This window comes from Eumetopias jubatus, unplaced genomic scaffold, assembly GCF_037043125.1.
Source record: "Eumetopias jubatus isolate StellerSeaLion01/CBP00866 unplaced genomic scaffold, mEumJub1_p1.0 scaffold_16, whole genome shotgun sequence".
Lineage (NCBI taxonomy): Eukaryota > Metazoa > Chordata > Mammalia > Carnivora > Otariidae > Eumetopias > Eumetopias jubatus.
The window spans coordinates 60,908,162-60,923,951 of NW_028274822.1; the positions used below are offsets into that span (position 1 = coordinate 60,908,162).

The 15,790-nt window shown below is 38.4% G+C and overlaps 1 protein-coding gene across 7 annotated transcripts in view; it reads right to left on the bottom strand.

Annotated features, from left to right (window-relative positions):
- Positions 1–15,790, bottom strand: part of PIEZO2 (piezo type mechanosensitive ion channel component 2) — a 588,882-nt gene that overhangs the window by 298,065 nt on the left and 275,027 nt on the right. The window lies entirely within an intron of this gene.

A 15,790-nucleotide genomic window follows, 5' to 3' on the forward strand; every position in this document is an offset into this window, starting at 1 on the left:
AGTGTAAGCCCGACACTGACAAGCGGCATTCCACTGGGGAGCTTCCCATGGCCATATGTTCCTCCTCCGTGTCAAAGAGATCCTATTCTTTGCCTTCTTTAACTCATTTGAGTCAAATGCAAGTGACTCAACGTTTATCAGAGATAAAACCTGTTTAGGGACTAAGCGTGTGTGTGATCAAATACATACTGGATTCATTTACATTGTATATATTATATATTTTGACAAAAACATAAAATATAATAAACAGCAAGATCCCCATTGCCTAGATATAACCACTGTTAACATTTTGATAAATTAAAGCATTGTTAATGATATCTACCACTAACTGAGCAATTGCTCTGTGTTAAGAATTTGGTACATAGTATTTCATCCAACCAACTACCATATAGAGTTAAGTATTTTTATTTATCCTCCTTTTACATAAAAAAAAAAACAAGCTTCGGCTCCAAAAAGTAAAATTATTTCCCTGAAGTCACACAGATAGAGAGAGAGCAGAAATATACTCAAACTCCCTTTAGGTCCAAATTTTATGCTCTCGACCATGGCATTCTCATGTATGTACCTGCCTGGTTTTTCTTTCCAAGCTTCCTCGATACCTCAACACACACATTGAGAGTTTACAATGCTAAGCTCATACGTTACCTATTGCTTTGAAAATGATTAGTTCATTTAATATATCACTAATATTTTTATGACTCACTGATGATTTTTAAACATCAGCACTTTCATGATCAGATAGCATGTAACTATTCCACTACTGTTGTACATTTAGATTGTTTCCATTTATTTGTTACTAAAATAATATGTAAAAGTTAAAACTTAATTACTAAAGAGTCTAGGAAAAAATCTTCGGACCAGTCTAATTTGCTTTTTTAAAAAGTGGTCTGAAAGAGAGCATGCCCCCCATAAGCTTTGTTGTTTATACATGGCTATAAACCCTTCTGAACAGAGAAACATCAAAATGGGAAGAGATCCTTTTACCTCCATAAATGAAACAAACATGACTGTGTCAGAGGTATTAAAAACATTGCAAATTCCATTCATTTGCGGTACGAGGAAGAGAATTCAATTAAGAAAACTTCATCTAAACTACACTTATAACAGTGAAATCTAATGATTGATTTTATCACAGGACAAAGGTAGAAGTTTGTTGTATACTTTTAAAAAGTGATCAAACAGAGCAAACAAAAATTAGTATCATTACAGTGAGAAGAAAGAGGGGATCCAGGAGAGAGACCAGAAAACAAGGCCAGGCTCTGGTGGGTGTTTGCTGTGTGGGGCTACGGTCAGGAGAGCTACGAGTCCTAATCAGGGCGATTTAGGGGAATAGGTTATTAGAGCTCCTTCATGGGAAACAAATTGACTGTGACGTTGTATGAAAAGCACTAACCAAGTGGAGTTGAGGGAAAAAGAATTCTTAAAGGAAAGGTGACAAGGACTCCTACTGTGGCCTCAGCTGCTTCTTGCCCCAAGGTACAGAGGTACAGAGACGTGGGAAGCCAGAGAAGAGCCTTCTGCCTTTCCCACCTGTGGACTGCATTAAGCTCCCAGGCTGCAAACAGTCACTTTGAGGAAACAGTCTCAGCTTTGTGTTTCTTGGTCCCAAAAGACACATTTCACAGCATGCATATATTACGAGAGTAAATGAATGCTGTTTGCAAAAGCAATCACTCCACTCGCTGTGATAGAATTCAGCTACTGGATCCAGGATTGGGCTGTGATCCCAATTTGCAATGAAATCATTCAGCCACAGAGGTGCTAACCTATTAACTACTACTCTTGGCTTGCTGAGTGAACAAAGCAGTGCATTCATAATGCTGCCACTGCAGAAACAAAGAAACTTTTGAAGGATATAATGAAAAGCATGTCCAATGAACAGGTCATAGTCTAATTGATATATCATTTGGAGATCATCTTATCAATCAAGTTTCCTTCTTCATTGTTTAGACCAGTGTCTACTAAAGTACATTAATCAGAATGCCAGTCCTCAGAAATGAGGTGAATTAAACAAAACAAGGCAAAAGAAAAGAAAAAAAGGTCTTTGGTCAAATAAGTGTTAGAAAAATCACAATGTGTATTACTGCAGTAAAGAACCTGTGAAGTTATGTAGTAAAACAAGAAAGTTGAGTTTATTTACGCCTCTGTTTCCCAAATTTATTTGACCAAAAATCATTTCTTAAAAATTTTATCTGGTGTCTGTCACATTTTACTGAGCTAGTGTTCCTGGAACAGGTCTTAGGAAATGTTGAGCTAGAGTCTGCTCACTGGTCTAGATTTTTGATTGAAATGAATGGATAATTTGGAAATTATCCTAACATGCAGCTAATCCCTACAATTTCGATGTTTTATAGGTCTCTAATAACTTTTGAAGTCAGTGGCATCTCATTCCATTCTCTCATCCAATCGTCCAACTATCCATCCATTGACTCAGTAAGTCATTGAAATCATGAAGCTGGAAGATAACTAGAAATAGTCCAGTTCTCATCTGATAGATTGGAAACCAACAAGGGAAAGGGCTAAATGGTTGGCCCAGCTGCTCAGCTAGGGGCAGAGTACTTCTATTCAAAGCCTTCTGATGAGTATAGACAACTCTCACTGCACCTGTCCTTGCTCAGCCATTTTCTACCTACTGTAACAGGCTCCTTTGCCCACACTGCTCAGAAAACGCCCTGTCAAGGGTCAACTAGTGATCGCCCCACTGCAAGGCCCAACCCATTCTAATTCTCATCCTACCCCACCTCTGTGCTGCACTTGACAAGCAAGATCAGCCCCTTCTGCTCTCAAACCTACTCCTTGGCTTTCTACCTTTTTCTTCTAGTTATCTACCTACTATGGATGTTCCTGGAAACTTGCATTGCTTAGTGGGAAACCCCACTAAGAAGTACTGGGCTGGGTTTTGCCCATCAGACTCTTCTTTTCTCCTCAAATATGGATGAGTCTGCAAGGTTCTACTCTTCACTTATTTTTTTCTAACACTACATGGTAAGCCTGGATGATTTATCTACGCCCCCCAGGCTCCCCCAGGCACCAACATGATGACTTACAAATCTACATACCCAGTCCAAACCTTTCCCCTGAGACATACCAACAGATATCCATTTTCCTACTAGATATGTCCACGTCTAAAGTTTTTAAAACTAAATGTTATCTTTATTCCAAAATCTGTTCTTCCTAACCTTCAAAAATGGTGCTGTCATCAATCTAGCAACCAAGACAGAACCTGGACCCTGCCATTCTCTCACTTTCAGCTTGAGGTTCTGTCTCCATAATGTTTCTCTTGCCACCATTTTATTGCCACATCTCAGTTCTGCTCCTGGATTACTACAGTAGCACCCTTATTATTTTGTCTCAGGTAGTCCCCTCTGCCAACAGGTCTCCATGTTACTACCAGAGTTTTATTTTTAGAAGCATAAGGTTGACCATGTGAACGGTGCTGCCTATAGGAAATGTCCATATTCCTGAGCATGGCATATGAGGCCCTTGGTGTTCCAGGCCTGGTTATCTTAACTCTTACTATGATTTCCTTGTCCCTCAAATCCCATCCACCTGAATATACAAGTGTTTTTCCCTGTGAACTACTGTGCAATCTTCTCCCTTACCCAAAAATGCCCTTCTCCCACACTTTTATATTCTCCTCAACTCTCAAACTCACTTTCCACATCTCCACTGTGAAGCCCTTCCATCACCCTTCCTTGACCACTTCCTCCTTTAGAGGCCTGCCATTCCTTGCACATACTTGACCATAAAATGTTTAACATTTTATGTCATTTACTTATTTACCAAATTGAGACCTTCCTGTGTACTTCCTCTCTGCAGCCAAGAACTATATATGTATGTATATATGTATGATACACACACACACACACACACACACACACACACACATGGTACAGTGTGCATGGAGTAAAGGCTGGGAGAATAAATGCTCTCTCTAAATGTCTACACTTTACTTTGTATAATAGTAGTTTGTGCAAAGTACTAGTGAAAAATTAGATGAGATATTTCAGTTTGTTTAGATCATTTCATTCAGGAAAAATAAAATACAAACCCAGACAGGAAGAAATGTTACTTTGTCTGGGAATAGCTAGACATCAGGAGTTCAGGACTAGTCTCAGTAACTTGGACACAAAGATGTAATTGCCAAAATTGGAAAATATAAATCATGAAATAAATATATATAATATATATTGTTAATATACAATAATATATAGTTATTATATATTAATAATAATAGAATATAACATAAATATGATAATAATAATATATATTGTTTTGTTAAACACATACATTGGAGAAAACATTTCAAGAACAAGAGATATGAAGTGTATCTAATGAACATTAAATGGCTCAATTTGGAAGAATTTTTTATTCATTCATTCAAAAAATATTTATTATGCATCTACAATGTGCCAAACACTGTCCTGGAAATTGATTGCTGGTTATGAAGATATGTAAGGGAGATAAAGTAAAAAAGATGGGTTAAGGTTGGGCCCAGCTGGGCTTGGATTTTTGGCAAAGAATCCACAGAGCCTGAACTACTGAAGGATTTGGAGCAAAGGAGGAACATAATCACCAGGGAAACAGAGAGACTATAGGAGAGATTGTGATTTGGTTGTAGGAAGTGGGGCTTGGAGGCAGTGTTCATGGTAATGTGAGGTGTAGTGCAGAGGCAATATTTCATGCTCGAAGCCACAATGGGATTTGTGCCTAAGAGAGAAATCATGGCTGAAGGGGTAGACTTGAGAGTTTCCTTCCATATATGTTGGCTAAAGTCAATAGAATAAATTAGATTGTCCAGAGATGGTGCATTGCATAGAGTAAATCTTTGGATAAGGTTCTCTGAACTAGTTATAAGTGTACATCCAGAGCATTTAACAATTAATTAAATTTTATTTCAAATAAATTCTACATTTGAAATCACGCTAACCAGGTTTTATGTAGAAGTCCTGTTTTAATGAATTAATGAGATTGATATATATATTTCCCTATAAAATGTTATCTTAGGGTTCCAGGCATACAAAAATTATATTTTTCATATATATGTATATATATATATATATAAAAGCATATGCTAAACTGCTTAAAACATCTCTTAAACAGGCAAATATTTTCTTTCCAATCTTGCTCTAGTCACATTGATCTTATTTGTTGAGAGTGATTACACCTCTTGAAAGGGAATTGAGAAAGCTGGAAATTGGGAATAACCTACATATCCTTCAAGAGGAAAACGAATAGATTAAATTAGTACACCTCCACAAAATAGAATAAATACTATAAATGAATGAAGTAGTGCAAAATATGTGTGATGGATCTAAATATGGATGTATCATCTCACAACCATAATGTGCAACATAGAAGAAGCAAAAGTACCGAATGTAGATCACTTAGGGATTTATGCATAAAGAACAACATGAAAATGACAAACACTTATTTCTGGGAAGGGAAGAAGGATAGAAGAAACTATTGCATAAATACCAAAAATAAAATATGAGTGATGTTCAAGTCCTTAAATTGGTTGAAAGCTAGTTGGTAGGAACAAAAATATATCTTTAATACTTCGTATTATTTTTTAAAGTTGGAATAGTCATGCTGCTTAAAATTCCTTGTGTAGAACATATCTGAAAAACATGAAGTCAATTATCTTGGCTGGAAAAGACAATGACTTTTCTATTGAGGTAAAATTGGTGTACAGCATATTAATTTCAGGTGTACAATATAATAATTTGATGCTTGTACACACCACAAAGTGATCATCACAGTAAGTCTAGTTACTATCCATCACCATACAGTTCGATCCCTCCTTTACACTTTTTGCCCACTCTCAACCCCCTTCCCCTCTAATAACTACCAATCTGTTCTCTGTATCTCTGAGTTTTGTTTTGTCTTATTTGTTCATGTGTCTTCTTTGTTCATTTGTTTTGGTTTTCAGATGCCACATATAAGTGAAATCATATAGTATTTGTCTTTGACTTATTTCACTTGGCACAATATCCTCAAGGTCCATCCATTTTGTCACAAACGGCAACATTTTCTTCTTTTTATAGCCAAAGAGTATACCATTGTGTGTATATATCACATCTTCTTTATCCATTCATCTATCCATGAATACTTATGTTATTTCCATATCTTGATCATTGTAAATAATGCTGCAGTGAACATAGGGGTGCATATATCTTTTCAAATTAGTGTTTTCATTTTCTTTGGTTGAATATCCAAAAGTGGAATAGCTAGATCTAGATCACATGGTAGATCTATTTTTAGTTTTTTGAGGAGCCTCCATATTGTTTTTTATAGTGGCTGCACCAACAGTGTAACAGGGGTTCCATTTCTCCACATCCTCTTCAACACTTGTTAGTTCATGTCTTTTTGATAATAGCCATTGTGAGGTGGTATCTCATTGTGGTTTTGATTTGCATTTTCCTGATAATTAGTATTGTTGACATGTTTTCATGTGCCTATTGGCCAGCTGTATGTCTTTTTTTGAGAAAAATGTCTATTTAGAGCCTCTGCCCATTCTTTTTAAATTGGATTGTTTGATTTTTTGCTATTGAGTTGAGTTTTTTATATATTTTGGATATCAGCCCTTATCAGATATATGATTTACAAATATTTTCTCCTGTTCAGTGAGTTGACTTTTCATTTTGTTGATGTTTCCTTTGCTGTGCAGAAGCTTTTAGTTCAATGTAGTCCCACTTGTTTATTTTTGCTTTTGGAGTCAGATCCAAAAATTCAACACTAAGATGTAAGAAGCTTATGGCCTATGTTTTTTTTTTTTTCTAGGAGTTTTATGGCTTCAGGGGATAATAACAATTGATGCTCTAATGAGCATGATTATATTAGGTCTGACTCATTAATTGAATACCATCCTTCCTGGCAAGGTCCAGAGAAAAAGTGAAGCATGTGAGTATTTCCATGGGCAAACCACTTCATTTTTCCAAGTCTCGGGGTTTTTTTTTTTCTTTTTAAAGATTTTACTTATTTATTTGACAGAGAGAGACACAGAGAAAGAGGGAACACAAGCAGGGGGAGCGGGAGAGGGAGAAACAGGCTCCCCACCAAGCAGGGAGCCCAATGCAGGGCTCGATCCCAGGACCCTGGGATCATGACCTGAGCCAAAGGTAGATGCTTAATGACTGAGCCACCCTGGCGCCCCAGCAAGTTTCAGTTTTTCTCATCTACAAAATGATTTCTCAGTGTCTTTCTGACTTTAAAATTTCATTTCAACAAGGAAAATCCACAATAAGGACGCTGTAGAATTGAGATGGGACTGGGAAAGAGGAAAAATGTTGGAGTTTCAGATACTGCTGAGAAGAAGCAACCAGGCATAAATGCGACCACAGTCCTCTCCAGAAGTTGAAAAAGAGTAATTTCATTTATGCAACTCTTTGTGAGGTAAGTCCTTTGGTTCAGAGTTAGTAAAAAGGTCAACTTCAATGGAATTCCAATAAATGATTAAAATATCAAAGAGCATTATTTAAATGAATACAAACTATTAATATGTTCTACCTAGTACTCTGGTGGCCTCTGAAGTTGACAGACTGAGTTGGACTACTTTTGTTTTCCTTAAGCTTAAGTACTCTGTTTGATTGAGGTCCATCAGTCACTCAAATTTCATAATTCACCTTAAGAACAGGCAAAGTGAATGTATATCTAATAGTAAAAACTTAATGTAAGAGATAAAACTCTTATTTCAACTGCTTCCCACATGTCTTAAAAATATGTATGGAGGCTATCTTTTTACTGAATGTATGACTTCATGTGGCAAGTCACATAAAGAAGTATTAAATGGATTTGATGTAAGTGAAGAAAGGTTTGGATGAGAAATGTACCATTTATTGAGAATCACTTTCAATATTCAAGTCAAGGGATTCCACAGTTGTTGATCCATTGGAGAAGCCAAATAGCTCATTTCTATGAATTCAGAAACATTTTCTACCATTAAAATAGCAATTACATGCCAATTTCTAATTATCTAAAGGTATGAGCTAATGCTGGATTTTCAGGATTTTTTTTTTTACATTAGTGGCAGGATTTTATTTTTTTCACCTTAAAGGTGAAACACTATTTGAGTATTTTAATCCACTTACCTCATTGTGAGAAGTTGCTATTCTGCATTCAGAACACACACACTTCATTCTTAAATAAAGTGTATTGATGACTTTTCACTTCTGTTATTTATGAGGCAGAGGGTCAGTTAAGAGAATACTAAGGTTCTTGCTTTGATGAAGCACATTCAGAGAAGTGAAGAGAAGGGAGAAAGGGGTTAGGAGACTGTCAAATATTCGTCCCTATGTATCAACTGTTCAGGAGTGTGGGGGAGCTGGCTGGTTCTAGCTCTGGGCTAAGTGACAATGTTTATTACTAGCTTGAAATTGACCACGGTGGGAATATTTACATAATGGAAGTTGGCAAATGCTGCCAATAGGGTACTTTTCACCCAGAGAGCTGGTTGGACTGGAATATTACTCATTCATAAAAAATAATGAAATCTTGCCATTTGCAATTACGTGGATGGAGCCAGAGAATATCATGCTAAGTGAAATAAGTCAGTCAGAGAAAGACAAATGCCATATGATTTCACTCATCTGCGGAATTTAAGAAAAAAAAACAAATGATCAAGGAGGAAAATAGAGAGAGGCAAACCAAGAAACAGACTACTAACTAGAGAGAGCATACTGATGGTTACCAGAGGGGAGGTGGGTGTGGCAGGACGGGTTAAATGGGTAATAGGGATTAAAGAGTGCACTTATTGTGATGAGCACCGGCTGTTGTACACCTGAAATTAACATTATACTGTGTGTTAACTAACTGGAATTCAAATAAAAAGTTTTAAAAACCCACTAAAACAAACAAAATAAAAAATAAAATACAACTCCAAAGCAGTACCAGTACAATTCACTCCTTTTGCCATGTGACTCTCTTGAGCAAAATTCTAAAAAATACCCTAAAACATCAAATCTAAAATCCTCTACCTGATGGTTAAGGTTCCCTATCCTTAAGCTTATTTCTGGTTCTTCCTAAACCTTCTCCTAGGGGCCTCACCATCTTAATACAAGGACATATTCCATCCAACTTCTGGATCTTTGCTAATGTACTTTCTATTATTTGAATTTTCAACCTCATCTTCTGCAATTGTCCCAATCAAAAATAATGCATGTGCTCTTTCAAACTTGTGGATAGAAACATGCAGCCATCAAAAGGAATGAAATCTTGCCATTTGCAATGATGTGGATAGAACTTGAGGGTGTAATGCTGAGCGAAATAAATCAGAGAAAGACATGTATCATATGATCTCACTGATATAAAGAATTCTTTTTTTTCTTAAATTTTATTGTTGTTATGTTAGTCACCATACCCTATATCATTAGTTTGTGAAGTAGTGTTCCATGATTCATTGTTTGTGCATAACACCCAGTGCTCCACGCAGAACGTGCCCTGTTTAATACCCATCACCAGGCTAACCCATCCCCGCACCCCCCTCCCCTCTAGAACCCTCAGTTTGTTTTTCAGAGTCCATCGTCGCTCATGGTTCATCCCCCCCCCGATTTACCCCCCTTCATTCTTCCCCTCCTGCTATCTTTTTTTTCCTTAACATATATTGCATTATTTGTTTCAGAGGTACAGATCTGTGATTCAACAGTCTTGCACAATTAACAGCACTCGCCATAGCACATATCCTCCCCAATGTCTATCACCCAGGCACCACATCCCTCCCAACCCACCCTCACTCCAGCAACTCTCAGTTTGTTTCCTGAGATTAAGAATTCCTCATATCAGTGAGGTCATATGATACATGTCTTTCTCTGATTGACTTATTTCACTCAGCATAACACCCTCCACTTCCATCCACATCCTTGCAAATGGCAAGATCTCATTCCTTTTCATGGCTGCATAATATTCCATTGTGTATATATACCACTTTTCTATATCCATTCATCTGTCAATGGACATCTTGGCCCTTTCCACAGTTTGGCTATTGTGGACATTGCTGCTATAAACATTGGGGTGCACGTACCCCTTCGGATCCCTACATTTGTATCTTTGGGGTAAATACCCAGTAGTGCAATTGCTGGATCGAATGGTAGCTCTAATTTCAACTGTTTGAGGAACCTCCATACTGTTTTCCAGAGTGGTTGCACCAGCTTGCATTCCCACCAAGAGTGTAGGAGGGTTCCCCTTTCTCCGCATCCCCGCCAACATCTGTCGTTTCTTGACTTGTTAAATTTAGCCATTCTAACTGGTGTGAGGTGGTATCTCATTGAGGTTTTGATTTGGATTTCCCTGATGCCAAGAAATGTTGAGCACCTTTTCATGTGTCTGTGACATCCATTTGGATGTCTTCTTTGGAAAAATGTCTGTTCATGTCTTTTGCCCATTTCTTGATTGGATTATTTGTTCTTTGGGTGTTGAGTTTGATAAGTTATTTATTGATTTTGGATACTGGCCCTTTATCTGATATGTCATTTGCAAATATCTTCTCCCATTCTGTCAGTTGTCTTTTGGTTTTGTTGACTGTTTCTTTTCCTGTGCAAAAGATTTTTATCCTGGGGGGAAGAGCAAGATGGCAGAGCAGTAGGAGACCTGGATTTCGTCTGGTCTCAGGATTTCAGCTGAATGGGGATCAAACCATTCTGAACACCTACGAACTCAACAGGAGACGGAAGAAGAGAGTAGCAACAACTCTCTGAACAGAGAAGCGACCACTTACTGGAAGGTAGGACGTGCGAAGAAGTGAATCCGAGGTGATATTCGGGAGGATAGATGGCGGGGGACGGGGGCCTCCATTGGCCGCTTCTGGCAAGTGATAGAGCCACGGAGCACAAAATTGGAACTTTTAGAAGTCGGCTCCACTGAGGGACGTTGCTCCAGTGGCTAAGCGGGGGGTGGAACCCTCGTAGAACAGTGTGGTCTCAGGACCCTCGGGGTCACAGAAAGACCGGGGGTGCCTGAGTATGGCAGAACTCCCAGGTATCAGAGCGGGGAAGGCGGCTGCAGAGAGGGAGCCGAGGTGTGGGCTCTCAGCTCGGGGTTGCCATAAACTGTGATTGGCGACACAGTCGGGCCACTGCTCCTCCAGCAGGGACCCAACAAGCGGCAGATCTGGGGAGACTCCCCTTCCTCCCCCAGAAGGAGCGGCGCGGGAGCGCACTGCAGGGATCTGCTGGGGTTGGAGACTACACACAGAGTCAGGTGCCAGAGAGAAATGCTCGGTCACAGGCTGGGTGAGCACGGAGTGCAACTGGAGACTGGGGACACAGGAGTGACTGACTGCTTTACTCTGGGGGTGCTCTGAGGAGCGGGGCCCTGAGTTCTCGGCTCCTCTGGGCGGAGATTGGGAGGCCACCATTTTCACTCTCATCCTCCAAAGCTGTACAGAAAGCTTGCAGGGAACAAAAGCTCCCAAGAGCAAACCCGAGCAGATTCCTTAGTCCGGACCGACAAGGGTGGGGCAATTCCGCCTCCCGCAAAGATATTCGGGAACCACGGCAACAGGCCCCTCCGCCAGAAGATCAGCATGAGCAGCCAGCCAAGACGAAGTTTACCGGTCAAGGAGAACGGGAGAACTCCAGAGCTAGGGGAATACTGCACATAGAATTCATGGCTTTTTTTTTACCATGGTTCATTAGTTTTTCAAAGTTAATTTTTTTTTAATATTTATTTTTCCCTTTTTCAAACAACATCTTATCAATTCCTTTATGAAAAAAACATTTTTATTTTTCATTTTTAGAGTCATATTCTATCCCTTCATAGTAGATACCCTTATTTTTGGCACATATATATATATAAGTTGTTCTCTCTTTAAAATTTTGAGATACAGTTTCTTCTAACAGATCAAAATATACCCTAAATTACTAGTGTATAGCTTTGTTCTAATCTCCTACCTGATCAAAATCTCTCCCTTTTTTTCCCTTATTTTTAAATCTTCTTCTTTCTTTTTTCAACCAACTTCTTATCAAATCCTTTTATAAAATGTTTTATAATTTTCATCTTTACAGTCAACTTCCATCCCTTCATTGTATCAATCCTTATTTTGTACATAAATAAGTCTTTCTTTCCTTAAAATTTTAGGAGGTGCTTTCTTCTAAAAGACCAAAATACACCCAAAATCTAGTGTGTGGCACTGACCTGATCATATTTGATCATATTCTTTTTTTTTTGTTTTCTTCTGTTTTTGTTTGTTTTTATCTTTTTCTTTTGCTTTTTCTTTTCTCTTTCTTTTTTCTTTCTTTCCCTTTCTTTTCCCCTGGTTTCAGGTCTTTTCTGATTTTTTTTTTTTTTTAAGATTTTATTTATTTATTCATGAGAAACACAGAGAGAGAGAGAGAGAGAGAGAGAGAGAGGCAGAGGAGAAGCAGGCTCCCAAGGAGCAGGGAGCCCGATGCGGGACTCGATCCCAGGACTCTGGGATCATGACCTGAGCTGAAGGCAGACGCTTAACCATCTAAGCCACCCAGGCGCCCTCTGATTTGTTTAGAGTATATTTGCTTGGGACATTGTTAACCTGTTAACATTTTGTTCTCCCATTCATCTATTCTCCTCTGGACAAAATGAAAAGATTAAAAAAATCACCTCAGCAAAAAGAACAAGAGGTAGTACCGTCTGCCAGGGACCTACTCAGAACAGACATTAGTACGAAGTCAGACCTAGAGTTGAGAATCATGATCTTAAAGATACTAGCGGGGCTTGAAAAAAGCATGGAAGTTATTAGAGAAACCCTTCCTAGAGAAATAAAAGAACTAAAATCTAACCAAATCAAAATCAAAAAGGCTATTAATGAAGTGCAATAAAAAATGTTCGTACTAACTGCTGGGATAAATGAGGGAGAAGAGAGAATCAGTGATATAGAAGACCAAATGATGGAAAATAAAGAAGCTGAGAAAAAGAGAGATAAACAACTACTGGATCACGAGGGCAGAATTCAAGAGATAAGTGATACCATTAGATGAAACAACATTAGAATAATTGGGATCCCAGAAGAAGAAGAAAGAGAGAGAGGGGCAGAAGGTATATTGGAGCAAATTATAACAGAGAACTTCCCTAATGTGGGGAGGGAAACAGGCATCAAAATCCAGGAGAGAGCCCCTCTCAAAATCAATAAAAATAGGTCAACACGCCGACATCTAATAGTAAAACTTACGAGTCTCAGAGACAAAGAGAAAACCTTGAAAGCAACTCGGGAGAAGAGATACGTAACCTACAATGGTAGAAATATTAGATTGGCAACAGACCTATCCACAGAGACCTGGCAGGCCAGAAAGCACTGGCATGATATCTTCAGAGCACTAAACGAGAAAAATATGCACCCAAGAATACTATATCAAGCTAGGCTGTCATTGAAGGAGACATAAAAAGCTTCCACGACAAACAAAAAATTAAGAAATTTGCAAACACAAAACCAGCCCTCCAAGAAATATTGAAAGGGGTCCTCTAAGCAAAAAGAGAGCCTAAAAGCAGCATAGACCAGAAAGGAACACAGACGATATACAGTAACAGTCACCTTACAAGCAATACAATGGCACTAAATTCATAATTTTCAATTCTTACCCTGAATGTAAATGGGCTAAAAGACCCAATCAAAAGACACAGGCTATCAGATTGGATTAAAAAACAAGACCCTTCAATATGCTGTCTGCAAGAGACTCATTTTAGACCCAAAGGACGCCACATTGAAAGTGAGGGGGTGGAAAAAAATTTACCATGCTAATGGACACCAAAAGAAAGCTGGGGTGGCAATTCTCTATAAGACATATTAGATTTTAAAACAAAGACTGTAATAAGAGATGAGGAAGGACACTATATCCTACTTAAAGGGTCAATCCAACAAGAAGATCTAACAATTGTAAATATCTATGCCCCGAACATGGGAGCAGCCAATTATATAAGGCAATTAATAACAAAAGCAAAGGAACACATTGACAACAATACAATAATAGTGGGGGAATTTAACACCCCCCTGACTGAAATGGACAGATCATCTAAGTAAAAGATCAACAAGGAAATAAAGAGTTTAAACACACTGGAACAAATGGACTTCACAGACATATTCAGAACATTCCATCCCAAAGCAACAGAATACACATTCTTCTCTAGTGCCTATGGAACATTCTTCAGAATAGATCACATCCTAGTCACAAATCAGGTCTCAACCGGTACCAAAAGATTGGGATCATTCCCCGCATATTTTCAGACCACAATGCTTTGAAACTAGAACTCAATCACAAGAGGAAATGCGGAAAGAACTCAAATACATGGAGGCTAAAGAGCATCGTCCTAAACAATGAATGGGTCAACAAGGAAACTAAAGAACAAAAAAAAAAATTCATGGACACCAATGGAAATGAAAACACAACTGTTCATAATCTTTGGGATACAGCAAAGGCAGTCCTGAGAGGAATCTATATAGCAATACAAGCCTTTCTCAAGAAATAAGAACGGTCTCAAATACACAACCTAACCCTACACCTAAAGGAGCTGGAGAAAGAACAGCAAATAAAGCCTAAACCCAGCAGGAGAAGAGAAATAATAAAGATCAGAGCAGAAATCAATGAAATAGAAACCAAAAGATCAGTAGAGGAGATCAACAAAACTAGGAGCTGGTTTTTTGAAAGAATTAACAAGATTGATAAACCCCTGGCCAGACTTATCAAAAAGAAAAGAGAAAGGACCCAAATCAACAAAATCATGAATGAAAGAGGAGAGATCACAACCAACACCAAAGAAATACAAACAATTATAAGAACATATTATGAGCAACTCTATGCCAGCAAATTAGATAACCTGGAAGAAATGGGTGCATTCCTAGAGATGTATCAACTACCAAAATTGAACCAGGAAGAAATAGAAAACCTGAACAGACCTATAACCAATAAGGAAATTGTAGCAGTCATCAAAAATCTCCCAACAAACAAAGACCAGGACCAGATGGCTTCCCAGGGGATTTCTATCAGACATTTAAAGAAGAATTAATACCTATTTTCCTGAAACTGTTCCAAAAAATAGAAATGGAAGGAAAATTTCCAAACTCATTTTATGAGGCCACCATTACCTTGATCCCAAAACCAGACAGAGACCCCATCAAAAAGGAGAATTACAGACCAATATCCTTGATGAACATGGATGCAAAAATTCTCACCAAAATACTAGCCAATAGGATCCAACAGTACATTAAAAGGATTATTCACCACGAGCAAGTGGGATTTATCCCTGGGCTGCAAGGCTGGTTCAACATCCGCAAATCCATCAATGTGATACAATACGTTAACAAAAGAAAGAACAAGAATCATATGATCTTCTCAATAGATGCAGAAAAAGCATTTGACAAAGTACAGCATCCTTTCTTGACCAAAACACTTCAGAGTATAGGGATACAGGGTACATACCTCAATATCATAAAAGCCATCTATGAAAAACCTACAGCGAATATCATTCTAAATAGGGAAAAGCTGAGAGCTTTTTCCCCAAGGTCAGGAACGCGGCAGGGATGTCCACTCTCACCACTGCTATTCAACATGGGATTAGAAGTCCTAGCCATAGCAATCAGACAACAAAAAGAAATCAAGGCATCCAAATCAGCAAAGAGGAAGTCAAACTCTCACTCTTTGCAGATGATATGATACTGTATGTGGAAAACCCAAAAGACTCCACCCCAAAACTGCTAGAACTGATACAGGAATTTAGCAAACTAGCAGGATATAAAATCAATGCACAGAAATCAGTGGCATTCCTAGACACCAACAATAAGACAGAAGAGAGACAAATCAAGGAGTCGATCCCATTTACAATTGCA